General features: G+C 43.1%; 1 long non-coding RNA gene across 1 annotated transcript in view; it reads left to right on the plus strand.

Annotated features, from left to right (window-relative positions):
* The first annotated feature begins 533 nt into the window (after positions 1-533).
* Positions 534-12,262, plus strand: part of LOC130275588 (uncharacterized) — an 85,080-nt gene continuing 73,351 nt past the window's right edge. Inside the window, exon 1 of the long non-coding RNA XR_008844833.1 lies at positions 534-627. This is a non-coding gene — a long non-coding RNA (uncharacterized LOC130275588). The remainder of the gene's footprint in view (positions 628-12,262) is intronic.

The following is a 12,262-nucleotide window of genomic DNA, read 5'->3' on the forward strand; positions in this document are numbered from 1 at the left end:
CACCAAGCTGCTTGCCTATTGCAGATTCAGTCTTCCCAGCCTGGTGCAGGTCTACAATTTTGTTTCTGGTGTCCTTTGACAGCTCTTTGGTCTTGGCCATAGTGGAGTTTGGACTGAGGTTGTGGACAGGTGTCTTTTATACTGATAACAAGTTCCAACTGGTGCCATTAATACAGGTAACAAGTGGAGGACAGAGGAGACTCTTAAAGAAGAAGTTACAGGTCTGTGAGAGTCAGAAATCTTGCTTGTTTGTAGGTGGCCAAATACTTATTTTCCATCATAATTTTCAAATAAATTCTTTAAAAATCTGAAAATGTGATTTTATGAATTTTTTTCTCATGTCTCTCATAGCTGAGATATACTTATGATGAAAATTACAGGCCTCTCTCATCTTTTTAAGTGGTGGAACATGCACAATTGGTATCTGACTAAATACTTAAAAAATTCAAAAAATATTTACTACTATCTGTTTTTCCCAAGGGTTTTCTTTATTTTGTAAATCTGTGTTAACATTTCTAACATTTTAATTCATATGTAACACAACAAAGACTTCTTATGCAAACATTCTGTCAACAGCGCTGAAAGTACATGACTAAACTCCTCGACCTTACCATTCTATGAATACACGTAAGTGTAAACTGTGAGAGTCTCTAACCACATTTGTCATCTTACAAATGATGTTTATTATTAGTTATTATAAACCACTGAGTCAAGAGACACAGCATGAAGTGTTTTATACATCCTTGCGACAGAGTTAATAAAATTCCAAAGCACCAAAGCCAAATTCATCTAGACCAAAATATGTAATTTCCCAAGTACATTAAGGCACATTTCCTAGTCTTTGTACATTTAATATTTACCATTGGGCACATAAACAATTAAATCATTCTTAGACATGCCACAAAAATGTTTCAGAGCAATTAAATGAAGAGGCCGACATTTCCAAAGTATGCATGATCAATTCCAGATTTTAAATTGCAATGCTTGAGGTGCATTAAAGATCATGGGCAGTGCGGTATTTTAGGAAATCATCAGCCAACTCTTCAGATCTAAAACACATGACAAAACCACAAGCCACACATTATGAGATCTGAAAGCTGTAACATGAGTGACCTAATTTATTCCATGTGGGTTTTCCTGTTTGATGTTCTTAGGCTCATTCTACGTGATGTGAACGCACAAATAATAAAATTCTGTGGTTAGGTTTGCCCCCGGGGAATTATTTTAACCATATTTTGAATAGTAATGTGAGGACACAAATTGGATTTCTTATGATTTCACTAAATTCTTTTCCAAAGGCAAGTAGTTACAGTAGTTGAAAGTTCCAGTTTGAGAGCAAATAATGTCTTGATTATTCTCCAGCATATTCACATAATTTTCCATCACAAGGATGAGATACAACTGCTTCCATCTTAGCTCTGCAAAGCCGAAAATACATCAAATGTTACATTCTTCAACAATGGTTTCTTTCTTTTCGTAATGTAAATATATTGCAGAGAAAACTGGATTCAGAGAGTCAACTGTTTTTACATTAGCAAAAATGTTCAATAATTTTTTAAGAAACTTTTAGAGTCTTCCCTCTTTTCTATTTTAATAAGTTATGCATATTTTCTTAACCGAGATCTTAGATGTGTGAAGCTGGTGAAACATAAATTAGGGCGCTGCTGTTCACAGTGAATGAGATCATTAGTTTATCGCAGATCATTTTTTCTCATGGGAATTTATTCTAATGACTTGACTATGCATCTATTTTACAAAAAAATAAAAATAAAAACAGCTAATTATTGAGGCCCAAAAATATTTTTTGAGAGTATGCTCATTTGTTTGTTGTTGTTAAGCAATATATTAAGATTTGCAATACAGGGTACTCTGGTGGAATTTTTTTTTCAAATCAACTGGTGGCAACAAGTTAAACAGATTTGTAAATTACTTCTATATAAAAAATTGTAATCCTTCAGCTGCTGTATGCTCCACAGGAAGTTGCATGTGCTTTTCTGTATGACCACAGTGCTATCTGCTGACACCTCTGTCCATGTCAGGAACTGTCCAGAGAAGGATAGGTTTGCTATGAGGATTGGCTCCTGCTCTGGACAGGTCCTCATATGGACAGAGGTGTCAGCAGAGAGCACTATGGTCAGACTGAAAAGAACTATACAACTTCCTCTGTAGTATACAGCAGCTGGAAGGATTAATATTTTTTAATTGAAGTTAATTACAAATCTGTTCAACTTTCTCGAGCAAGTTGATATGAAAAAAAAAAATAGTTTTCCACAGGAGCACCCATACTTACCAAGGAATAAGAAGCAGTGAAATTAGAAGTTGTCTCCTTTTGTCTTCTTTTCTCTCCATTAGCACTGCTTGGATTGTCCACTGATGCTTGTGATGTATCTTGAAGCTACAGGGCCCTAAAATCTTGCGCAATGATATTTTCTGCGTTCTTTTTGTAAGTCTTTTTTTGGTGGAACTTTTTATAAAGATGTCCCCCTTCGGGTGTACCGTAGAGCCATTTTTCCCGTAGACATCAATTTACTAACTGCGCTTTTTTTTGGACGCACAAAAAGAACGCAAGTGTCATTTTTTGGCGCAAATATACACCACCTCGGAGGACACGTACCAAAGTATGTATTTTCACACAATAAGGACTGCAACTCCCATCATGGACAGACTCTGCTCATGATGGGAGTTATAGTCCAGGGGCTGAGGTGCAGATCGCAGCAGGTCATTATCCACAGACCCGCTGCGATCCGCATTTATTAACTGTAAAAGCCGACTGTACATGCGGCTTCACTGCGCTGACACAACTTCTATATACACTGTCATAATTCATAATCCCCGCCGCCGGGAGAGGGGAGCTCTGATTGGTCAATAGCTATTCTCCAATCAGAGCTCCCCTCTCCCGGCAGGGATTATGAATCATTACAGTCTATATAGAAGCCAGTGGCAGCGCGATGTAGCCGCATGTACCACCGGCTTTTTAATTTAAATGCAGATCGCAGCAGATCATTTTGGAGATCTGCTGCGATCCGCATTACATCAGTGGCCCCCCAATTTAACCCGTTCCCGCAGAATGACATATATAAATGTCATGATGTGCAGGTAGTTTGCGCATCATGACATTTATATATGTCATGCAGTTAACCCGGCGATGCACGGCATCGCACGGGTTAACTGGCAGAAGTCGGGGCAGCGGGGGACAACTTCTGCAAGCCCCCCCAGGACCATCTGTGGATGGTCCTGGTCAGCGATCATTGTGGTTGGTCCCTGTGGACCAATCACAGTGATCGCTGACTGGGGGGGGGGGGTTAAAGTTCAGATCCCCCGCTCTTGCCGCCCCTAGAAGTCGGATAGAGCGGAGGAAGAGGATCCCGGGAGCTGCAGGGGGCCGCGGCACATACCTGCTGTGGGACCGGTGGGGACAGCAAGGGCCGGGGACCGTCTAGAAGGCAGCTGCGGCAGGTAAGTGGAAGCAGCAGTGAAGATCACCGTAAAGTGATATTCACTGCTGCTTCTAGGAGTTTCAAAACTACAACTCCCAGCATGCCCAGACAGCCTTGGCTGTCTGGGCATGCTGGGAGTTGTAGCTTTGCAACATCTGGAGGGCCGCAGATTGGACACCACTGTGCAGTGGTCTCTAATCTGTGCTATTCCAGTTGTTGCAAAACTACAACTCTCAGCATGCCCAGACAGTCCAGGCATGCTGGTAGCTGTAGTTCTGTAACATCTGGCCCTTCAGATGTTGCCAAACTACAACTTCCAGCATGCCTGGACAGTCTGGGCATGCTTGAAGTTGAAGTTTTGCAACAGCTGGAGGCACACAGGTTGGGAAACACTGAGTTTTCCAACCAGTGTGCCTCCAGTTGTTACATAGTTACATAGTTAGTATGGTTGAAAAAAGACATACGTCCATCAAGTCCAACCAGGGAATTGAAGGGAAGGGTGTAAGGGGATAAGGGAAAGGGATGTAGTTTTATAATTCTGCATAAGCATTAATGTTATTTTGTTCCAGGAATGTATCTAACCCTGTTTTAAAGCTGTTAATTGTTCCTGCTGTGACCAGTTCCTGAGGTAGACCTTTCCATAAATTCACAGTCCTCACGGTAAAGAAGGCGTTTCGCCCCTTTAGACTAAACATTTTCTTCTCCAGACGGAGGGAGTGCCCCCTCGTCCTTTGGGGGGGTTTAACCTGGAACAGTTTTTCTCCATATTTTTTGTATGGGCCATGTATATACTTATATACGTTTATCATATCCCCCCTTAAACGTCTCTTCTCAAGACTAAACAATTGTAACTCCTTTAATTGCTCCTCATAGCTAAGATGTTCCATGCCCCATATTAGTTTAGTCGCGCGTCTCTGCACCCTTTCCAGCTCCGCAGTGTCCCTTTTATGGACAGGCAACCAAAACTGAACAGCATAATCCAGGTGAGGCCGTACCAATGCTTTATAAAGGGGGAGTATTATGTTCCTGTCCCTCGAGTCCATGCCTCTTTTGATACATGACAATATCCTGCCGACTTTGGAAGCAGCAGCCTGACATTGCATGCTATTCTGTAGTCTGTGATCTACAAGTACACTCAGATCTTCTCTACCAGTGACTCTGCCAGTTTAATCCCCCCTAAGACATACGATGCATGCAGGTTATTAGTACCCAGATGCATAACTTTACATTTATCCACATTGAACCTCATTTGCCAAGTGGATGCCCAGACACTTAGTCTATCCAAGTCATCTTGTAACTTATGCACATCCTCTATAGACTTTACCGTGCTACAAAGCTTGGTGTCATCTGCAAAGATAGAAACAGAGCTGTTAATACCATCCTCTATATCATTGATAAATAAATTAAACAACAGCGGGCCCAGTACTGAACCTTGGGGTACACCACTAATAACCGGGGACCAATCAGAGTACGAATCATTGACCACCACTCTCTGGGTACGATCCATGAGCCAGTGTTCAATCCAGTTACAAACTAAAATTTCCAAACCCAAAGACCTTAACTTACCTGTCAGACGTCTGTGAGGGACAGTATCAAACGCTTTGGCAAAATCCAGAAACACTATATCCACAGCCATTCCTCTGTCAAGGCTTCTACTCACCTCTTCATAAAAGCAAATTAGATTGGTTTGACAACTTCTATCCTTAGTAAACCCATGCTGGCTATCACTTATAATACTATTATCCCCTATGTATTCCTGTATGTAATCCCTTATAAGTCCTTCAAACAATTTACCCACAATGCATGTTAGACTTACCGGTCTATAATTGCCTGGCGAAGACCTAGAGCCCTTCTTGAAGATTGGTACCACATTAGCCTTGCGCCAGTCCCTTGGCACAATACCAGACACCAGAGAATCTCTAAATATCATAAACAAGGGTACAGATATTACTGAACTTACCTCTCTAAGAACTCTTGGGTGTAGTCCATCCGGCCCTGGAGATTTGCTTACATTTACTTTACTTAACTTACCTTGTACCATCTCTACATTAAGCCAGTTCAGTACATTATATGATGTGTTACCAGCTCAGACAGCCAAAGGGCATGCTGGGAGTTGTAGTTTTGCAACAACTGGAGGAGAACAGTTGGGAGACCGCTAAGTAGTGGTGTCCAAACTGTAGCCCTCCAGATGTTGAAAAACTTAAACTCTAAGCATGCCCAGACTGCCCAGGCATGCTGAGAGTTGTAGTTAGGCAACATCTAAAGGGCCAGATGTTACAAAACTACAACTCCCAGCATGTTTGGACTGCCTGGGCATGCCGGGAGTTGTAGTTTTGCAACAACTGGAGGCGCACTGGTTGGGAAACATTGTCTGTTTCCTAACTCAGTGTTTCCCTACCTATGTGCCTCCAGCTGTTGCAAAACTATAACTCCCAGCATGCACTGACAAACCGTACATGCTGGGAGTTGTAGTTTGGCAACAGCTGGAGGCGCACGGGTTGGGAAACACTGAGTTAAGTAACAAACTCTCAGTGTTTTGCAACCAGTGTGCCTCCAGCTGTTTCTTAACTACAGCCCCCTATGATGGGAGTTAGCAACAATTCGAGGCTCCCTGTTTAGGAACACACTGCATTTTGTGCACTCTTCCCAGGGGAGAGCACAAAAATATACTAACCCATATTTCTTGTTTTTCTTTTCTTCTCATTTCAGATACGTGAATGTGGAGGACTACGTCAGATTCGGTGGACTGCGATGATGACAAGCGTTTTTTTTTTATTTCAATAAAATGGTTAAAGAGGGCTGTGGGGGAGTGATTTTTTTTTATAACATTTTTTTTCAATGTGTCCGTGTTTTTTATAATTGAATTTTCAGGCTTAGTAGTGGAAGCTGTCTTATAGACAGAATCCACTACTAAGCCAGGGATTAGCATTAGCCCCAAAAACAGCTAGCGCTAACCCCCAATTATTACCCCGGTACCCACCGCCACAGGAGTGCCGGGAAGAGCCCGTACCAACAGGCCCGGAGCGTCAAAAATGGCGCTCATAGGCCTAGGCGGTAACAGGCTGGCGTTAATTAGGCTGGGGAGGACCAGTAACAATGGTCCTCCCCCACCCTGGTAATGTCAGGCTGTTGCTGCTTGGTTGGTATCTGGCTGATACTGAAAATAGGGGGAACCCTATGCGTTTTTTTTTTAAATAAATAAAAAAAGTGTGTGGTTCCCTTATTTTTTCAGTCTCAGCCAGATACCAACCAAGCAGCAACAGCCTGACGTTACCAGGGTGGGCGAGGACCATTGTTACTGGCCCTCCCCACCCTAAATAACACCAACCTGTTACCGCCTAGGCCTAGGAGCGTCATTTTTGATGCTCTGGGCCTCTTGGTAGCAGCTCTTCCTGGAAACCCTGTGGCGGTGGGTACCGGGGTAATAATTGGGGGTTAACATTAGCTGTTTTGGGGGATAACGCTAAGCCCCAGCTTAGTAATGGATTCTGTCTACAAGATAGCTTCCACTACTAAGCCTGAAAATTCAATTATAAAAAACACAACACAATGAAAAAAAATTTTTATTTAAAAAAACACTCCCCCACAGCCCTCTTTAACCCTTTTATTGACATTTAAAAAATCGCGATCATCGCAATCTACAAAATCTGACATAGTCCTTCGCATTCACGTATCTAAATTTAAAAGAAAAAAAAATTTGGTCCATTTTTTTGGTTTCCACACACCAGCAAAAATGCTATAAAAAAACACAAGAAAAACTGACAAAGCACAGGAAAAAGCTGGGACAGTTTTTCTGGCGTTTTTTATGATGCATAAAAAACCTCAATGGAATCCGACCTCAAAGCAATAGAACAAAATACCTACATCCACTGTTCCAGTGAGGTAGAGAAGGAGTGTACGGTAGAGCGAAGGGGTGGGGGGGGGGGGGCGTTTCTATATTTGCACAAGATTTATCAAAGGAGTGCAGCAGCCTTAGTAAATTCTGAGCAAGAGTGTACAATAGACAAGAAGTGTAAAGGGATAGAACTGTGTCTACAATAGACACATAGAGGGGCATTTACTAATCTTTTACTATGTAGTCTGGTTTTTACCCTGTTTTTTTCTACTTCATTTTTGACTATGTGCGACAAATTTACTAAATTGTTGCACGGCGTTAATAAATTTGGCACACGTAGGCAAAAGTGGGAAATTTACTTCATGTAGTAGAAAAAATAGTCCGTTCCTTTTTCCTGCTGTCTGAATAGGTTTTGCTGCTAGGTTTCCTTCTGGATCATTTGTTTTTGAGTTTTTTTTTAGCTTTTTCACCACATGTAAAAAATTCAATAACTAAGTTGTAGTCATGGCACAGAATAGTTATAAACGGCGTTTAGTGTGTGTGTGTGTTTATTACATTTTTTAACACTGTTTTTTCTCCCTAAATGTACTTACTTTTATTTTATTTTTTTTGTTACTTCTACAGATCCGTATCCTGTGGACTCCTTTGGATTCGGTGGACTACTTCGACGACCAGCGTTTTTCTTTGCTTGATGTTAATAAAATGGTTAACGAGGGCTTGTGGGGGAGTGTTTTTTTGAAATACATTTTTTTTTTAAACCTGTTGTGTTTTTTTTTTTTTTACTTTACTGGACAGGCTTCTTAGTAGTGGAAGCTGTCTTACAGATGGAGTCCATTACTAAGCCGGGCTTAGCGTTAGCCACAAAAAAAGCTAGCGCTAACCCACAATTATTACCCCGGTACCCAACACCACAGGGGTGCCGGGAAGAGCCAATACCAACAGGCCCGGAGCATCAAAAATGGCACTCCTGGGCCTAGGTGGTAACAGGCTGTCGTTATTTAGGCTGGGGAGGGCCAGTAACAATGGTCCTCGCCCACCCTGGTAACGTCAGGCTGTTACTGTTTGGTTGGTATTTGGCTGAGAATAAAAATAGGGGGGACCCTATGTGTTTTTTTCTTTAAATATTTAAGTATTTATTTTGAAAAAAAAAACGCATAGGGTCCCCACTATTTTTATTCTCAGCCAAATACCAACCAAACTGTAACAGCCTGACGTTACCAGGGTGGGCGAGGACCATTGTTACTGGCCCTCCCCAGCCTAAATAACGCTAGCCTGTTACTGCCTAGGCCCAGGAGCGCCATTTTTGACGCTGCGGGCCTGTTGGTACCGGCTCTTCCCGGCACCCCTGTGGCGATGGGTATCGGGGTAATAATTGGGGGTTAGTGCTAGCTGTTTTTGTGGCTAACGCTAAGCCCAGCTTAGTAATGGACTCCGCCTATAAGACAGCTTCCGCTACTAAGCCTGTCAAGTAAAGAAAGGAAAAAAAAAACACAACAGGTTTAAAAAAAAATTTATTACAAAAAACACTCCCCCCACAAGCCCTCGTTAACCATTTTATTAAAATCAAACAAAGAAAAATGCTGGTCATCGAAGTAGTCCACCGAATCCGAAGGAGTCCACAGGATACACGGATCGGAAATGAGAAGAAAAAAAATGGGTTAGTACATTTATTATCACCTGCTCACACATCTCCCGCCCCGCACGACTACAACTGCCAGCATGCCCTTACAGTAAGGACATGCTGGGAGTTGTAGTTGTGTGGTGCAGGAGATGTGTGGGCAAGTGACAAGCTTGTCCCCTGCCCCCAGCTGCAGGACTACAACTCCCAGCATGCCCTTACAGTAAGGTGGGGCAGAGGCCGGACACAGTGTTTCCCAACCTGGGAGTTGTAGTTTTGCAAAATCTGGAAGCACCCTGGTTGGGAAACACTGGCCTAAAACAGTGTTTCCCAACCAGGGTGCCTCCAGATGTTGCAAAACTACAACTCCCAGGATGCCTGGACAGCCTTTGGCTGTCCAGCCTTGCTGGGAGTTGTAGTCTTGCAACATCTGGAGGCACCCTGGTTGGGAAACACTGTTTTAGGCCAGTGTTTCCCAACCAGGGTGCCTCCAGATGTTGCAAAACTACATCTCCCAGCATTCCTGGACAGCCTTTGGCTGTCCAGGCATGCTGGAAGTTGTAGTCTTGCAACATCTGGAGGCACCCTGGTTGGGAAACACTGTTTTAGGGCTTGGGCAACTTACCTGCTTCCATAGGATCCAGTGCCGCACGACATTGCCGCGCGACAGTGCCCCCCGACGATCTCCGTCACCGATCGTCGCTGGAGCCTCGGAAGGGTAAGTGAACATCTTCGCCAGTCCCCTTCAGCTGTTTCGTTTTGCAACAGCTGGAGGACTACAGTTAAAAACCACAAACCAGTGGTCTGCAAACTGTAGCCCTCCAGCTGTTGCAAAACTACAACACCCAGCATGCCCTGACAGTTAAAGCCTTTGGCTGTCAGGGCAGGAGCCCGGGCTCCTCATACGGCCTCCCCGCTACCCCCACTTATGGGGACACTTAAATACATCCCCCCCTTGTCTCCCGCCTGCGCTGCTCAGCTCCCGCTGCTACAAGACTACAACTCCCAGCGTGCCCTCACTGTAAGGGCATGCTGGGACTTGTAGTCTTGCAACAGTTAGCAGACAGATGGGAGTTGTGTGGCGCTGGCAGGTGAGAGGGGTGGGATGTAAATCACTGCAGTGTCCCTGTAGCGAAGTTAGGGTAGCGGGGAGAAAGTTTGTCGGAGCCCAGGCGGCAGTAGCTTTTCCTGCTCCATGTTGGAGCTGGAGTAAATTTAGTCAATTTTTACGGCCGTTGCGACTGTTTATTGCGCAGCTGTGACTGTCGCAGTTAATAAATACCTGACCACTGCAAGTCAAAAATGCAAACTCTCGTAAATCAAGCGGGAAAAAAAATTTGACTTTCTATCTCTTGCTGGAGAAAGTCGCACGAAAAATAGGGTAGGCGCAATTGCGACAATTTAACGCCAAAAATAGTCAGAAAAAAATGACTAAACCCCTTAGTAAATGCCCCTCATAATGATGAATCCCCCCCTTTATTCTCTATTTAGTGGACACAAGCGGTTAAAGGGAGCCTTCTGCTTACTACAGCATGCCTTGTCTTGATGCTGTTTGTGGGCCTGCACCAATATAAAGATGCCTTGGTATCTCCAAAGATGTCACTTCTAATTTCCAGCAGAAAAAGCAGTCAGAACCAGACTGGTGGGTATTTATCAAAGGATTTATGTGCTTTTTTTCCCGTAACTTTGGCTCAATTCTTTGGTGCAGTGTCTTTTTGTGCCAAAGTTTGGCACATTCTCTCCACTGCCATTTTTTTAACTTTCTCAAAATCACACGGTCCTGTGTGGGATTTTTACTTTAGTCAGTAATTCATCATTTGCGCCAATCAATCTTTGGCACAATTTTGCGCCTTTAGGGTTTTTTTTGGCACAATTTACCGCCAAGAAATTTTGTAAATGGAAAACACACATAGCAATGTCAGAAAATGTAAAGGCATCAAAATACATGGAAACATTTTTTTTGTGAAAGCTGCAACACCTCCGGGGCTGCTCAATACTATCCTCCGACATAGTTGCCTCTGAGGGACCTTCACCCTCCGTTGAGCCAGCATTGGACATGGCCACACAGGTTCAGGAAAAAAAAAAAAAACACTCAAGTTAAAAATAAAATCCATTTCACATGGTGGCTATAAACCCCACAAAAGAAAATAACTCATGTCACTTGCTGATATACTGCAGGAGGGTCTCCGAAATGGCTGCTCTACAGGGTAAAATATGCTGTCCTCTGTGGCGGTAAGTTCTGTGTAAAAGGCGCTGTGAACAGCTGATTTCAACATTTGCGTCAAAATTACTAACAACGTGCACCAAATGATAAATTTGGTGCATGTCCACAAAAATCAAAGTGAAAAAAAAGGGTAAACCCCCCCCCCCCCCCCACTGTATGTTTATCTTTTAACAATAAACAAAATACCGTTATACTCATCACAAGCGACATGTGGTATTTGTAGTCCTGAAACCTTCAAGCACCCATGTGATCCCGGGTCCTCTGTAATCTGGTCCTGCATGCTTGTCTGCTGCACTCTTCTGATTCCCTGTTCCTTGTGAGGGACAAACATGATTTATCTATCCGTGCCTACAATAGAGTTGCACCTATTCACATGTGCAACTCTAGGAAGTTACTACTAGAGATGAGCGAATTTTTCAAAATTTTTGAACATTTTCAGCCGATTCACCAAATAAAACAAAATTTAAAAAATCGATTTGATCCGAATAAATTCTTGGCAATTTTTATTAGTAATGTATTTTAATGATGTGTTTAATAAAGTGTGTGTGTTTCACTTTTTTCTCTCTATTTTTTTTACATTTTTTAGTTAGAACTACTGCTCCCAGCATGGAACAGACTGGTCCATGATGGGAATTGTAGTAGTACCTGTGCTAATAGACAGATCATCCCGGGTGTCACCCACTGCGATCGTCCTGTATAATGTATAGATGCGAGCGTCTTTCTCGCATCTAGATAGGATGATCGCATCGGGTGTCAGGAGCGACACCTGCTGTGATCTGTCTTTAACTGCAGGTACTACTGGTCCCAACATGGGACCTGTAGTACCTGCAAGATCGCAGCAGGTGTTACTATTGACACCCGATGCGATCGTCCTGTATAATGTATAGATGCAGGTGGCCGGCGGCTCTTCTCTGGTCCCACTGTAGTATGAATATATGCCGTATATACATATCATTCACATTTCTCGCAGAGAGCTGTGAGTGCCTGGAACCATCTGGCCAATCACAGCTCTCTAAATATGAATAAGTGATGTTAATTCTATTCACATCCCTGGTCGGCCGGAGTATAGTGCAGAGATGCCGCTCTATCTCTGCAATAGAAAGGACAATTTCATTGGATGTCAGGAGAAAAACCTGCCGTGATCTGTC

The sequence above is a fragment of the Hyla sarda genome, chromosome 1 (assembly GCF_029499605.1).
Source record: "Hyla sarda isolate aHylSar1 chromosome 1, aHylSar1.hap1, whole genome shotgun sequence".
Taxonomy (NCBI): Eukaryota; Metazoa; Chordata; class Amphibia; order Anura; family Hylidae; genus Hyla; species Hyla sarda.